Source organism: Antechinus flavipes, chromosome 6 (genome assembly GCF_016432865.1).
Source record: "Antechinus flavipes isolate AdamAnt ecotype Samford, QLD, Australia chromosome 6, AdamAnt_v2, whole genome shotgun sequence".
Taxonomy (NCBI): domain Eukaryota; kingdom Metazoa; phylum Chordata; class Mammalia; order Dasyuromorphia; family Dasyuridae; genus Antechinus; species Antechinus flavipes.
This window is the reverse complement of record NC_067403.1, coordinates 3,467,882-3,480,706: the sequence shown is the minus strand read 5'-3', so window position 1 is coordinate 3,480,706 and position 12,825 is coordinate 3,467,882. Positions and strand designations below refer to the sequence as shown.

Sequence of the window (12,825 nt, the reverse complement as noted above, 5' to 3'; positions counted from 1 at the left end):
TTTAGGAGCTGTGTGATCCTGGGCGAGTACCTTAACTTATGTTTGCCTCGGCTTCCCCAACTGTAAAACATGGATAATAACAGACTTTACCTTGCAGGGGAAGGGGGAAGAGTCACTTTTGGCAAGGGATTGTCCCCCCAGGGCATGATCTGGCCCAGATTTCAAGTCCTATAGGAGGGAGGCCAGGGCTCTGTGTGTGATCCTGCAGGAGGGAGGCCAGGGCTCTGTGTGTGATCCTGCAGGAGGGAGGCCAGGGCTCTGTGTGTGATCCTGCAGGAGGGAGGCAGGGGCTCTGTGTGCGATCCTGCAGGAGGGAGGCGGGGGCTCTGCCGTCCTATAGGAGGGAAGCCAGAGTTTTGCACATAGGAAATCACTGGAGTTTTATTAGGCCGAGGGCTGAGCATGCTCGTCTCTGAGCATTAGGAAGGTTTTCAGCTTTATGAAAACTTGATTACATAAGAAAGACGTATTCAGGTGTTCCAATCCTGTCCTAGTCCTCTCTGCGGAGATCCTGCACTGGTTGGCCAGTTCCTTCTCCAGCTCATTTTACAGATGAGGAAATTGAGGTGAGGTGACTTGTCCAGGGTGACTTAGTGCTTTGAAAGAAGTAAAGGATTCTCCCAGACCTAGTTAAGGACCTACCGCCTTCCAGACGGGGGCCACTTTGCAAAGGCATCAAGGCAGGAGCCGTATATATAATGGGGACAGATGAGACAGGTTGCCTGGGACCCCACGCCGCCTGGTGGGGAAGGGAGGCAAGAGTTAGCCTGAGGAGGCCTTAAGAGCTGAACAAAGGAAGAGCTGGCAGGAGCCACAGGAACCTTCAGACTCTCACAGCACGACCCTAAAGCTGGAGTGGGCTCTTCTCCTGGGCTTCCCCCAGCCAGCTCTTCATCCCTGTGGCCGGCCCCTCCACTCGGACCTTGTGCCTCCCTGCTGCGCCACGGTGGGTGGTTCTCGGGCATCTAGGAGCCAAATATGCAGGTTTGTTCCCCAGTCACCAGACTTTGAGTGAGAAGCCTTTGGACCAGGCTAGACTGAGTTAAAGGAAGTGGGAAGCCATCAGGACAGTCTGGGGCAGATCAAGGATGCTCTTGGGGAGATGGCCCCTGCCTCTGGGGGCCATCGCTAAGAAGCTTTTCCCTATAGCAGACCTGGATCCGGCTCCCCGGGAAGCCCACCAGCACTCCCAGCGAAGCCCCCGGGAGCCCACCGGGCCTGACCCCTCGGCCATCCCTCCAATATGTGGCCATCGGCTGTGCTCTCACTGAAATCGGCACCTCACTTGAACCAGTCCTGCTTCTGACCCAACCTCCAGGCCCTGGGTGGTCCCAGCCGCCTTCCACAGGACCCTTTTTAGCTCAGTCACATCTGCCCCAGGTGAGGTCCCTACAAAGGTCCTCGGACGCCACGCTAACCCTCTATCTCTGCCTCCTACTCCACTGGCCCTGGGAGGACCCCAGACTCCCCCCGCAGGGTCCTTGGATAGCTTCAGGTCACTCACAGGCCACACAGTCATTCGAGGCGGGTAACAGAGGTTCCAGAATCCGTGCTGTTGGAAATAAAATGGCCAATAAAGAGGCCTCTGAAGCAAACCTGGACCTTTGGAGACGGGCTATCTGGGGAAGCGATCGCCTTTAGTGGGGATGTTTGCTTTGGGGAGAGGGAACTTCCTGGCTGCAGCATTGCTCAGCACTTGGAATTTTCCAGAGGTTTATTTGCTCATAAACCCCTCGAGTTTTACATTTTAAAAAGGGAACAAGCAGAGGTCAGTCCAGCAGCCTGCCCTGAAGATGTAGTTAAGACACCATAGAAAGCCCAGCTGTAGTAAATCAGCAGCTGCTGGAAATCTACCTCCCGGAGGCCAGGCCAGGAGGTCCACTTTGCCTTTTACACGGATGCTCTGGAGGCCTTCTCTGATTGCCGGCCTGGGTTCGTGGGCAATAAAATACTCTGCTTTCCGGAAGCTGAAGGTATATCTGCTGGAATAGTGAGGAAGAGGGCCAGAGTCATTCACAGCGTGAGAAGGAAGGAAGGAAAGGAGGGAGGAAGGAGGGAGGGAGGGAGGGAGGAAGGAAGGAAGGAAGGAAGGAAGGAAGGAAGGAAGGAAGGAAGGAAGGGAGGAAGGAAGGAAGGAAGGAAGGAAGGAAGGAAGGAAGGAAAAGAAGGAGGCAGGGAGGGAGGCCAACCCTTCTGGCTCCTTGCTTCAATAAGCACATATTAAGCACCTACTGTATGCTGAGTCAAATACAAATTGATTAAGTACCAGGGAGTCTGGGAGAGAGAAGACTGTAGTTGGCAGTGGTGGGGCCTTCCCAGTGCTGTTTCTCTAATAAAAAGCAATCATGTTTTTTGCATTTAATATGACACAACATTTTTCCCAACATCTCAGCTATCTCAGTGAAGATGCAGTCCAGTTACTTATCCAAGGTCATCTAGTTGGGGAGTGCTAGAGCAGGGATGCGTATGAAAAGTCTCTGATCCCAAGACCAATGCTCTTTATGCTACCTGGAACCTGACAAGACTGAGATGCTGCCTGGTGCTGGCAGTCTAGGATCAGAGGGGCTCCTTGGGAACTATGGGCAAGGTTTCCTGGAAAGGGGAAAACAACCAATAATGGGCCAGAGAATTTTTGAGCGATGAGTCCCAATGAGTCTCCTGCCCCAGAGGGAGCCGATCTAAGCCTAGACCTGCCTTTGAAGTCCACATTCATCTCTCAGTTCAGCATCGGCGGCACTGAGTGAGACAAGGAACGGGTCCAAAATGACACAGGATAAAAACCTTAAGCGGAAGAAATCAAAGCTCGGCTCCAGTCTGTTTCCCTGGGAACCCAGAGTGCTTGATCATGAAGTCAGTGACCGCTCACCCTTTCAGGGAGGTAAAGGTACTTCTACCTTCTTCAGAGAATCACAGGATCTCTGAATTGGAGAGATGGAAGGGAAGCCATCTTTTGCCACCTGGAAAGGGGTCACTCTTCCAGCATCCCCGACGAGTGGTGAGGGAGCCTTGCACTCCTCCGGTGTTGAGGAATTCACTGGACTCCAAACCTTCCTTTGGCATTTTGTACAGTTCTAGAACTTAATTTCCCCCCCATTGAAAACTGTATTATTCTAACTTCTTCCCCCACTCTCAAGTTTGTCCTTTAAGACTCAGTGAAACAAATGCAATTTCTCTACCATAACGGCCATTGAAATACTAGAAAGCAATATTTGTCTCTGATCATCTCCCACCCCCAAGTCTCCTCTTCTCCGAGCTAAATCTTCCCAGTTTCTTTCAATACCCTTGTAGGGGACCAGACAAAAATAAACAGTGAGTCAGTGAATGTGGGGGAGAATTACCCACCATGCTCATCTTGAGGTTGCATTGATACAGCCAGAAGGGACGCCGACATTAACAACAGCCTCTATTATTATAACTATTCTCCCCACTGAGGTAAAAAGGTTAGGAAATCAAAAGATTAAGTGATATGATGGCTTTGAAGTTAGCCAAGCATGACTGAAGTTTTTACAGCTGGACTGCCTGAGGCCCCATAAAAGAAAGAGATGTAGTTAGGGTCAGCCAACAATTCAGGGACTAACAGGGGGGAGCAGTCAGGCAGAATGATTACAGCCCAATCGATGTTAGGCTTAGGGTGAAGGAGCTGGAGATATTTAGCACCGGGAGGGAAAAAAGAATCGAGGTCACATGGTCACTATCTTCAAATTTCCAAAGACCTGTCATGTGGAAGAGGGACCATAGCTCCTAGAGGGTCACGGTCAGCTAGTGAGAGCTCGAAGCCCCTCCTGAGGTGGGGGAACAAAGAGAAGGAAACTCACGAGGATTCAGTGACGTGATCAGTATCTCACTAACGGGACCATAGCCTGGACCATCTCGACACCTATTTCTTCGTTCTTTCAGATAAATGATAGAAATAGACAGGATGGACGGACAAATGGATGGATAGATAGACAGACGGCAGCTAGACAGATAAATAGATATACAGATAATAGAGAGACAACTAGATAAATAGACAGCTAGATAGATAAATAGATAGACAGAGACACAACTAGATAGATAAATAGACAGATAGATAAATAGATGACAGACAGACAGGCATAGAGACAGGATAGATAGACAGACTGCTAGATAAATAAATGGATAGACAGACAGACAGCTAGATAGATAGATAGATAGGCAGATAGACCGATAGAAACAGGATAGATAGATAATAGAAAGACAGACAGCTAGATAGATAGACAGGCAGATAGACAGACATAGATAGAGGCAAAATAGATAATAGATAGCTAAATAGATAAACGGATAAACAGAAAGCTGGATAGATAGAGAGGCAGATAGACAGACAGATAGATAGAAACAGTATAGATAGAGACAGACAGCTAGATAGATAGATAATAGAAAGGCAACTAGATAGACACAAGACAGATACTAGACAGACAGCTAGATAGATAAATTAATGTACAGCTAGTATAAACAGACAACTAGATAATAGACAGACAACTAGATAGATAAATAGATAGGCAGATAGACAGACACAGACAGAGATGGGATAGAAAGAAAGAAGAAAGAAAAAGAAAGGACAGAAGGAAGGAAGGAAAGAAGGAGGGAGGGAGGGAGGGAAAGAGAGAGGGAGAGAAAGAGAGAGAGAGAAAGAGAGAGAGAGAGAGAGAAGAGAGAGAGAGAGAGAGAAAGAAAGAAAGAAAAAGAAAGGATAGATAAAATAGATTAGATGTGTATGCAGTTTCAAGCTGTCCCCTTCCACCCTTAGCTATCAGATTCATCATGTAGCTATAAAGAGAATTGGGGTCAGTGGACAGAAATGCCAATGAGCCAGGTTCTAACTCAATGTAACAAGAAATTTCCTACCAACAAGAATTGCCTGATAGTAGAAGGGGTTGCTTTGAAAGAGAGAAGATGCTTCAGCAGACACCAGAGCTGTAGGCTCCTCGGGCATAGCATTGAGTTCAACTTTCAGTGTTTGAAATTAAATGACTTCCAGCACTGAGCTCTGTGATAGATGGCATTGCCCACTGAAGTTCTATGATACCATTGCCCCCTGAAGTTCTATGATAGATACCATTGCCCCCTGAGGTTCTATGATACCATTGAGCACTGAGGTTCTATGATAGATGGCATTGCCCACTGAAGTTCTATGATACCCTTGTACCCTGAGGTTCTATGATACCATTGTGCACTGAAGTTCTATGATCGATGGCATTGCCCACTGAAGTTCTATGATACCATTGTGCACTGAAGTTCTATGATAGATACCATTGCCCACTGAGGTTCTATGATACCATTGTCCCCTGAGGTTCTATGATACCATTGTGCACTGAAGTTCTATGATAGATACCATTGCCCACTGAGGTTCTATGATACCATTGCCCCCTGAAGTTCTATGATAGATACCATTGCCCACTGAGGCTCTATGATACCATTGTCCCCTGAGGTTCTATGATAGATCCCATTGCCCACTGAGGTTCTATGATACCATTGCACATCGAGGTTCTGTGATAGATCCCATTGCCCACTGAGGTTCTATGATACCATTGCACATCGAGGTTCTATGATAGATCCCATTGCCCACTGAGGTTCTATGATACCATTGTGCACTGAAGTTCTATGATAGATACCATTGCCCACTGAGGTTCTATGATACCATTGCCCCCTGAAGTTCTATGATAGATCCCATTGCCCACTGAGGCTCTATGATACCATTGTCCCCTGAGGTTCTATGATACCATTGCCCCCTGAAGTTCTATGATACCATTGCACATCGAGGTTCTATGATAGATCCCATTGCCCACTGAGGTTCTATGATACCATTGCACATCGAGGTTCTATGATAGATCCCATTGCCCACTGAGGTTCTATGATACCATTGTGCACTGAAGTTCTATGATAGATACCATTGCCCACTGAGGCTCTATGATACCATTGTCCCCTGAGGTTCTATGATAGATCCCATTGCCCACTGAGGTTCTATGATACCATTGCACATCGAGGTTCTATGATAGATCCCATTGCCCACTGAGGTTCTATGATACCATTGCACATCGAGGTTCTATGATAGATCCATTGCCCACTGAGGTTCTATGATACCATTGCACATCGAGGTTCTATGATAGATCCCATTGCCCACTGAGGTTCTATGATACCATTGTCCCCTGAGGTTCTATGATACCATTGTGCACTGAAGTTCTATGATAGATACCATTGCCCACTGAGGTTCTATGATACCATTGCCCCCTGAAGTTCTATGATAGATCCCATTGCCCACTGAGGTTCTATGATACCATTGTGCACTGAAGTTCTATGATAGATACCATTACCCACTGAGGCTCTATGATACCATTGCCCCCTGAAGTTCTATGATAGATACCATTGCCCACTGACGTTCTATGCTACCATTGCCCACCGAGATTCTATACCATTGCCCACCAAGGTTCTATAACACCATTGCCCACTGAGATTCTATGATAGATACCATTGCATAACAAGTGCTAAGCTAGGCTCAATGAGAGCAAGAATACGGGGGATGAAAGGAGGATACGAAAGCATCGTAGCCTGCAAGACTTTCCCTCTGGGGTGCAGTCATTCATTCAGGAAACATCAGTTAGGGAGATTTCATTGGAATAGGAGCTCAGCTCATTGAAGACAGTCAGAGCAGGCTTTACGGAAAAGAAGGTAGCTGAGCTTGATCCTAAAGGATGAGCAGGTTTGTGGTTGGCAAATGGGAGCAGAAAGCAGTTGGGAGGGAACATGCACACATACTCACATGCACACACATCTAAAGCCATCTACACACACATATATCACTATCTCTACATATGCACACAGAGAGAGCCCCTCCAGCTTGGAAGGGATACATCCGAGTCATCTGGTCCAGTCTTTTAGCTCATGCATTCATCCCACTTGCCATGTTCCCAGTCAGGGGTGTTCTGTATGAATACATCCAGTGATAGGGAAGCTCAGTCTCAAGACACCGTCTATTCCGGTTTTGCACCATTTTCCTTATTTTTTTCTTTATTGAGAAGCAATCTGCTTCTCACTCTCTGGCTCACTCTCGCTCTTCTAGCCCGGGTGAAACAGAACAGAAGTGCTCCTTTCCGCACTCGCCTGACCCCCACCCCTTTGAAGGCAGCAGCCAGACTCCACTTTGACTAGAGTGTGCTTCTCTAGGTTCGTATCTTCAGTTCCCCCCAATCTGACATGTTCTGGAGCTTTCACGGTCCGGGCCACCCTTCCTTGTCCACGGTTCAATTTTCCAAGTTCCTCCTAATGATGGGCCCCAAAGCTGAACAGAACTGCAGATGTGTCTGGACGGGGCAGAATACAACTGGACTATCCCCCTCTTGGCTCTGTTTTCATTGAGGCAGCCTAAGCTGGCGTTAGGAGCAGTTAGGTTTCACAGTGGACGACCCTGGGCTGAGAATCAGGAAGATTTATGTTCACGAATTCAGATCTGGCCGCAGATACTGACTAGATTGTGTGACTCTGGACAAGTCACTTCATTCTGCCTCAGTTTCCTCCTCTGTAAAATGAGCTGGAAGAGGAAATAACAAATCACTCTGCTATCTCTGCCAAGAAAATCCCAAATGGGTCAAGGGAGTAAGACAGGATGGAAATAACTGAAGAATAGACTGATCTTTGCATTTCTTGGTTGGGATATCAAATGACTCATGTTGAGTCAAAGTTCAATAATGAAAATGAACCTGGGAAGATAAGACTAAAGAGACTTCTTTGTCCATGATGTGGGGAGGGGAGGCCATGACACTCAAGTGAATTGGATTTAAGTGAGGGAGGGCTGGGCAAGATCACCTGCCTCACTTTCCCCTCCAGAGCCATCCAGATCCAGTGGAGATGCCCCCTCAACACAATGGGAGACTGTGGCCTTTTTAAGTCTTCAACAGGACTCAGTTTGACTGAGGTCGCACCCATGCAGTGCTTAAGGCTGGGTAGCAAAGGCAAAGAATCTCCTCTTTCACCCAGTCCAAAAAATAATCTAAATAAGTAAATAAATAAATGGAGAGGGCAAGACCTCGGGGTTACTGGCCAGAGCAGAAATGACACTATTTATATTCAGTCTGAGTCAATCAGCAGCCAGACATGACCAAATGGGGCTTGATCAAGGACTTTTGGTGGCTGAAGAGAATTGGACTGGGTTTGGATTTAGACCTGGACCTTGAGAAAGAAATCTAGCCAGCAGATCCAATACAACAAATAAAGACAGGCCTTGCCCTCGATGAGCTTATCATCTAAAGCAGGAGACGAGGCCCAAAAGGAGGTAAAAAGGCAAGAAGTAGTTAAGATTCTTGTCCGGGAACATCTGCTTCCACTAAATTAAAATCAGACAGGGCAGTGGATAAAGGCGAAGTGGTCCGAGAGTCCGGCCTGTGCCCTGGGTAAAGGAAGGCCCCGGGAGGACTTTGGCCCTCTGCCCTCCGGCCCACCCTTCAGAGAGAGGGGAGAGTAGACTTCACAGGGGGATCCAGGCTTGGTTTAGCAACGTGGTGGCGAGTTTGGCCGTGATGAGCGCGATCTGGGAAGGGCATCTTGTCCTTGGAGTTGGAACCCGGCAGAGCAGCAGATGCAAAGTTATAATATACGGGCCCTGCCCTCAAGGAGCTTCCTCCCTGATGAGGAAAAAGAAAAAGAAAGGGGAGCCGGAAAGGGAGGGAGGAGTGGATGGACACTGAGGATCAGTAGGAGCGGGAGTCAGGAGCTCTGAGGAAAGTGAAAAATGTCTGGGACCTCTCAGGGAATCTTGGCCTGGTTTCTTCATCCATTCAATGGGAATGACCACAGTTGCATTGTGACCTTCATTTCTGTAAGGGAGAAAACGACTCACGGACCCTACAGCACCTCATGAGGCGAGTCATTCCCAGAGAACCCCAAGCATCTCTTCCCTTCTGCCATTTCTGGACGGCTACTTCTAGCATCTGCTCCCCCTTATCCTGCTTAACTTGTGCTGTCACACTGAGGCTGTCCGGAGAGAGATTGTACGTGCAGAAATAGCCAGAAGAGGCTAAAGGGAGCGGAGAGGATGTGTCGGGGGGTCGCCTGAAATTGGGAAACTGTGACGTCAGAAACAGAGAGCTGAGACTGAGGCGAGGAAGTCGTGGGTTCAAGTCCAGTCTCTGACCCAACTGTAGGATCATGGGCCAGTCCTTCTACCTCTTGGACTACGAGGACACGTTGTGGGAAGATGGCGGGTCTGCACTGGTCGCAGAGGATTGCTCATTCTAGTCTTCCCCTGCGAGTCACTTGGCCAATGAAATCAAGGTCCCAGTCTCTATCACCTGTCCCTGCCAGGCAACGCTAGAGTCAGAGACACCTTAGGAGGGAGCGCATCCAAGGCGACCGAGGCCCACAGGGCCCGGCTCAGATCACACACCCAGTAAGTGACAGAGGCAAGATTTGAACACTTCCAGTTTCTTTGACAAAAACAGGAGGAGCCGAATCCGGTCTCTGTTTTCTAACTGCCCTTCGGGGCCTCCGTGCTTCTCCGTAGAACACAGAGGTTTGCACTGGCTGATCTCCAAGATATGTCCCAATTTTAAAACTCATGACGACCACCGTCTTCTCATGCACTGAGACTTTGGGGTGGACACAGGCTGAAGAGAGCATTTCCGCACTCGAGAGGCCGTGAAATGAGCTCTCCTCTGCCCCCAAATAAATTAGACAGTCTTGAGCAGGAACACTGATTTTCCTGTAGCTGGGGCTTCTTGAGCCATAAAATACTGGTTCTGAGTCATTTTAATTTAACATGAAAAAGCAAAACATCCTTACAGACTGACAGTCCGGTGTGCCCCGGAGCCTCAAGCATCTGTGGAAACGGGCCCCTCTGTGGCGAGAGACCGGGTCTCCGCTGTGGCCCAGGTCTGCCTTTGAAGTGCTGAAAGCCGGCTCCCTTGCGAGGGCCCTGCAAGGAAGAAGCATCTGTGTGTTTAGTTTGCTTTGGTTTTTTTCTTACTTCATCCAGCTGTAAAGAGATCTCAGGTTGATGTTTATGTCTTTTCTTCTGAACAAGGGCAGATCTTCAGGGGGTTAGAACTCATCAAAGCACAGGAGGGAGGAGCAAATGTGATCTAGTCCCAAGAATAATTTCTCATGTTCACGGAACGCTTTAAGCTCTGCATTCGTTTAGAATAAATAATTATATTCGTCACAGTAGTTGGCCTTTAGATGGGACCTTAAGAATTACAAAGAGCTTTCCATGTTTATCTCATTTGATCCTCCTCCATGTATAGCTGGGGAAACTGAGGCTGAAAAAGCTTAAGTGATTTGTCCAGGATCACCCAACCAGTAAGTGTCAAAAGCAGGATCTGAGTTATGGTCTTCCTAACACTAAGTCCCATACTCTATCCACCGGGTCACGGAGCTTCCGCTTATCTATCTCATCAGCCCAATCCTTGCTTGTGATTTCCATCACGTTCTTTTACAGAAAAGGCGACGATGTCAGCTGACTTGTCCAAAGTTATATAATCAATCTACATAATCTGCTGCCTTCTCAAGCAAAAGGAACTCTGGAAATGACAGCAAAAATAAAAGTTCTGGGCTTTCGTTTCCAACAAAGGGGACTGGATGTCTAAAATCTGCCTTAATTCTGTCTGTGACATAGATGCGCCAGACCAGGGCCCCTCCGAAATGGTGGTCCAGCTTGCTCCCTCTCAGCAGGGCCTCCTTTCTTTCTGGGTTGAGAAAGGACTGAACTTCAAACCAGAAAACGGGGCCCGGGTGTGGCTTTGTGACTCACGAAACCACCTAACCTCATACCAGTATTGTGACTTGTCCTGGAATCATATACCCAGAGCTGAAAAGAACCTCAGAGGTCACCCAGCTCACAGACAAAGAAACTGGAACTCAGGTTTTTTACGTCCAGTGTCATTGCTCTTCCAACTCAACCACACTGTCTCCCTTCACATCTTGGGTCTAAAAGTAATCATGGATAAGACAATTTCTTATGTCCGGGGTATTCTGCCTCTGTTTTTGTCTCCCCCATTAGACTGAAAGCTTCTCTAGACTGAGAATTAGCTGTTATCTCATTGAAAGCACCCTCACCACCATCATTATCACCCCCACAGGGTAACTGAGAGCAGGAAAAAGGTTGATTCGCCAGCTCATTCTAGGGGACAATTCCTTAATGCAAAGCAACTCAATTAAATTCTACAAACATTTGTTAAACAACTGCCATATGCAAAGTTCCAGGGATTTGAATGTGAAAAACCCCGGTCCCAATCCTTCAGGAAGTTATCACTTAAAAAGGGCTATATGACAAGTGTTAAAATAAGTCTAAAAGGAAATAAAATCATGACAGAATTGAAAATCTAGAAAAACGAAGAAAGATTGTAAGGGGCTTTAAAGGGCAAACTAAAGAGATTATTTTTCAAAATCTTCTAGGTAATAGTTTTTTGAGGAGGGGGATGACGTGGTCAGATCTATATTTTAGTGATGTTATTTTCAAAGTTATATAAATTAGTGATTACAAATTCAAATAGAAGAGATCCTGTGGACTGCACTTTGACTTAGAAAACTCCAAATTAACATTATCTATGCTGTACTATTTTTTATTTTTTATTAATATTATTGCTTTATAATAATTATACAAAATATATAAATATAATAATTACTATTAATATTAAATAATAAAATATATTATTTTACTTATTTTGTTAAACATTTCCCAATCAGGTTTTAATCCAATGGTGACTGCATAGTGGGCTACAGATTCAATACCTCTGCATGAACTGGCTAAAGGAGATGTGATAATCTAAGGGGATAATTAGGAGATCATTTAAATATTACAAATAAAAGATGATGAAAACCTGACTTGGAGCCTTAGCCAGTAAAGGAAGGGAAGGAATGGCTCTAAGAAAAGTTGTGGAGGTAGAATCCATATGAACTGAAAGTTGATAGTATTAAGGTGGGGGAAGAGAGGGGAGTGAATATTCCAGGACTGCTTTAAACTTTCAAACCTAGGTGCCTAGAAAGATGAGGGTGCTCTCACTTGAAAATAGAAAATCAATTCTGATAATAATGTATTTGCTGTTGGAATAAATGAATGAACTTTAGCTTAATAAACAAAGTAAACTGACTCATAAAATAGCCACTGGCCTGGTAGGAGACCTTATACACGTCTCTACCTCTGTCTGAGCCTACCTTTCTTAGCCATAAAATGAAGGCTCTGAGATGACCACCATGTCTCCCTTCAGTGCCCATGTTCTGTCTTCCAAGGTCCTCTCCAGCATTTTGAAGCTGGCTCTGACTTTAAGCAGATCTTATCTAAAAATGCCAAGGAAAAGAAGTTGAATGTGCTCCCTAGCCCCTCCAAAAATAATCACATGAGTAGAAGGTCGAAAGCTAATGAAGTCTGAGAGAGAGATGAGAAGGTTTGCAAAACTCCTCGTTGGATTTTAAAAGCTAGGACTTCTGAGGTGGTTCTGAGAAACAGGAGGCAACTGGAAAGGACTTAATGGTAATTAGTGATAAAAATCCCCATCGCAAGCAGACCCTGCAGGTCTCTGCCACAGAATGCACTCAGCGATATCGAAGCTCGCCTCAATCTTTCCCCCCTCAAATCAAGCCTGCAGAAGACACGACCCTTCGGATGTTCTTAGGAAACGATGGGCAAATGGGAGAAACATAGCTCTTAATTACCCACATTTCATTCCCTGGATAACAAATGTTGGAGGATGCTCTCCAGCTCTGCTAGGGGCAAGAATGACTTCCCCTAAATCTGCTTCATATTTCTTGAAAACTATACTTTTTTCCAAATGGCATATACACATAAACATATACATGTACACAGATCTCTACATATACATG

The 12,825-nt window shown here is 46.4% G+C and overlaps 1 long non-coding RNA gene across 33 annotated transcripts; it reads left to right on the top strand.

Moving 5' to 3' along the window:
* The first annotated feature begins 4,674 nt into the window (after window positions 1-4,674).
* On the top strand, window positions 4,675-7,341 carry LOC127540510 (uncharacterized). Of its 33 annotated transcripts, none has more exons than XR_007948211.1 (6): window positions 4,675-5,226; window positions 5,283-5,502; window positions 5,559-5,670; window positions 5,727-5,752; window positions 6,114-6,281; window positions 6,338-7,341. It is a non-coding gene; the product is annotated as an uncharacterized LOC127540510 (long non-coding RNA). The 33 variants fall into 33 exon arrangements; XR_007948199.1 differs by lacking the exons at window positions 5,559-5,670; window positions 5,727-5,752 and adding exons at window positions 5,779-5,864; window positions 5,977-6,058 and having other exon boundaries at window positions 4,675-5,446; window positions 5,477-5,502; XR_007948201.1 differs by lacking the exons at window positions 5,559-5,670; window positions 5,727-5,752 and adding exons at window positions 5,779-5,864; window positions 5,977-6,032 and having other exon boundaries at window positions 4,675-5,502; window positions 6,170-6,225.
* Window positions 7,342-12,825: the final 5,484 nt, after the last annotated feature.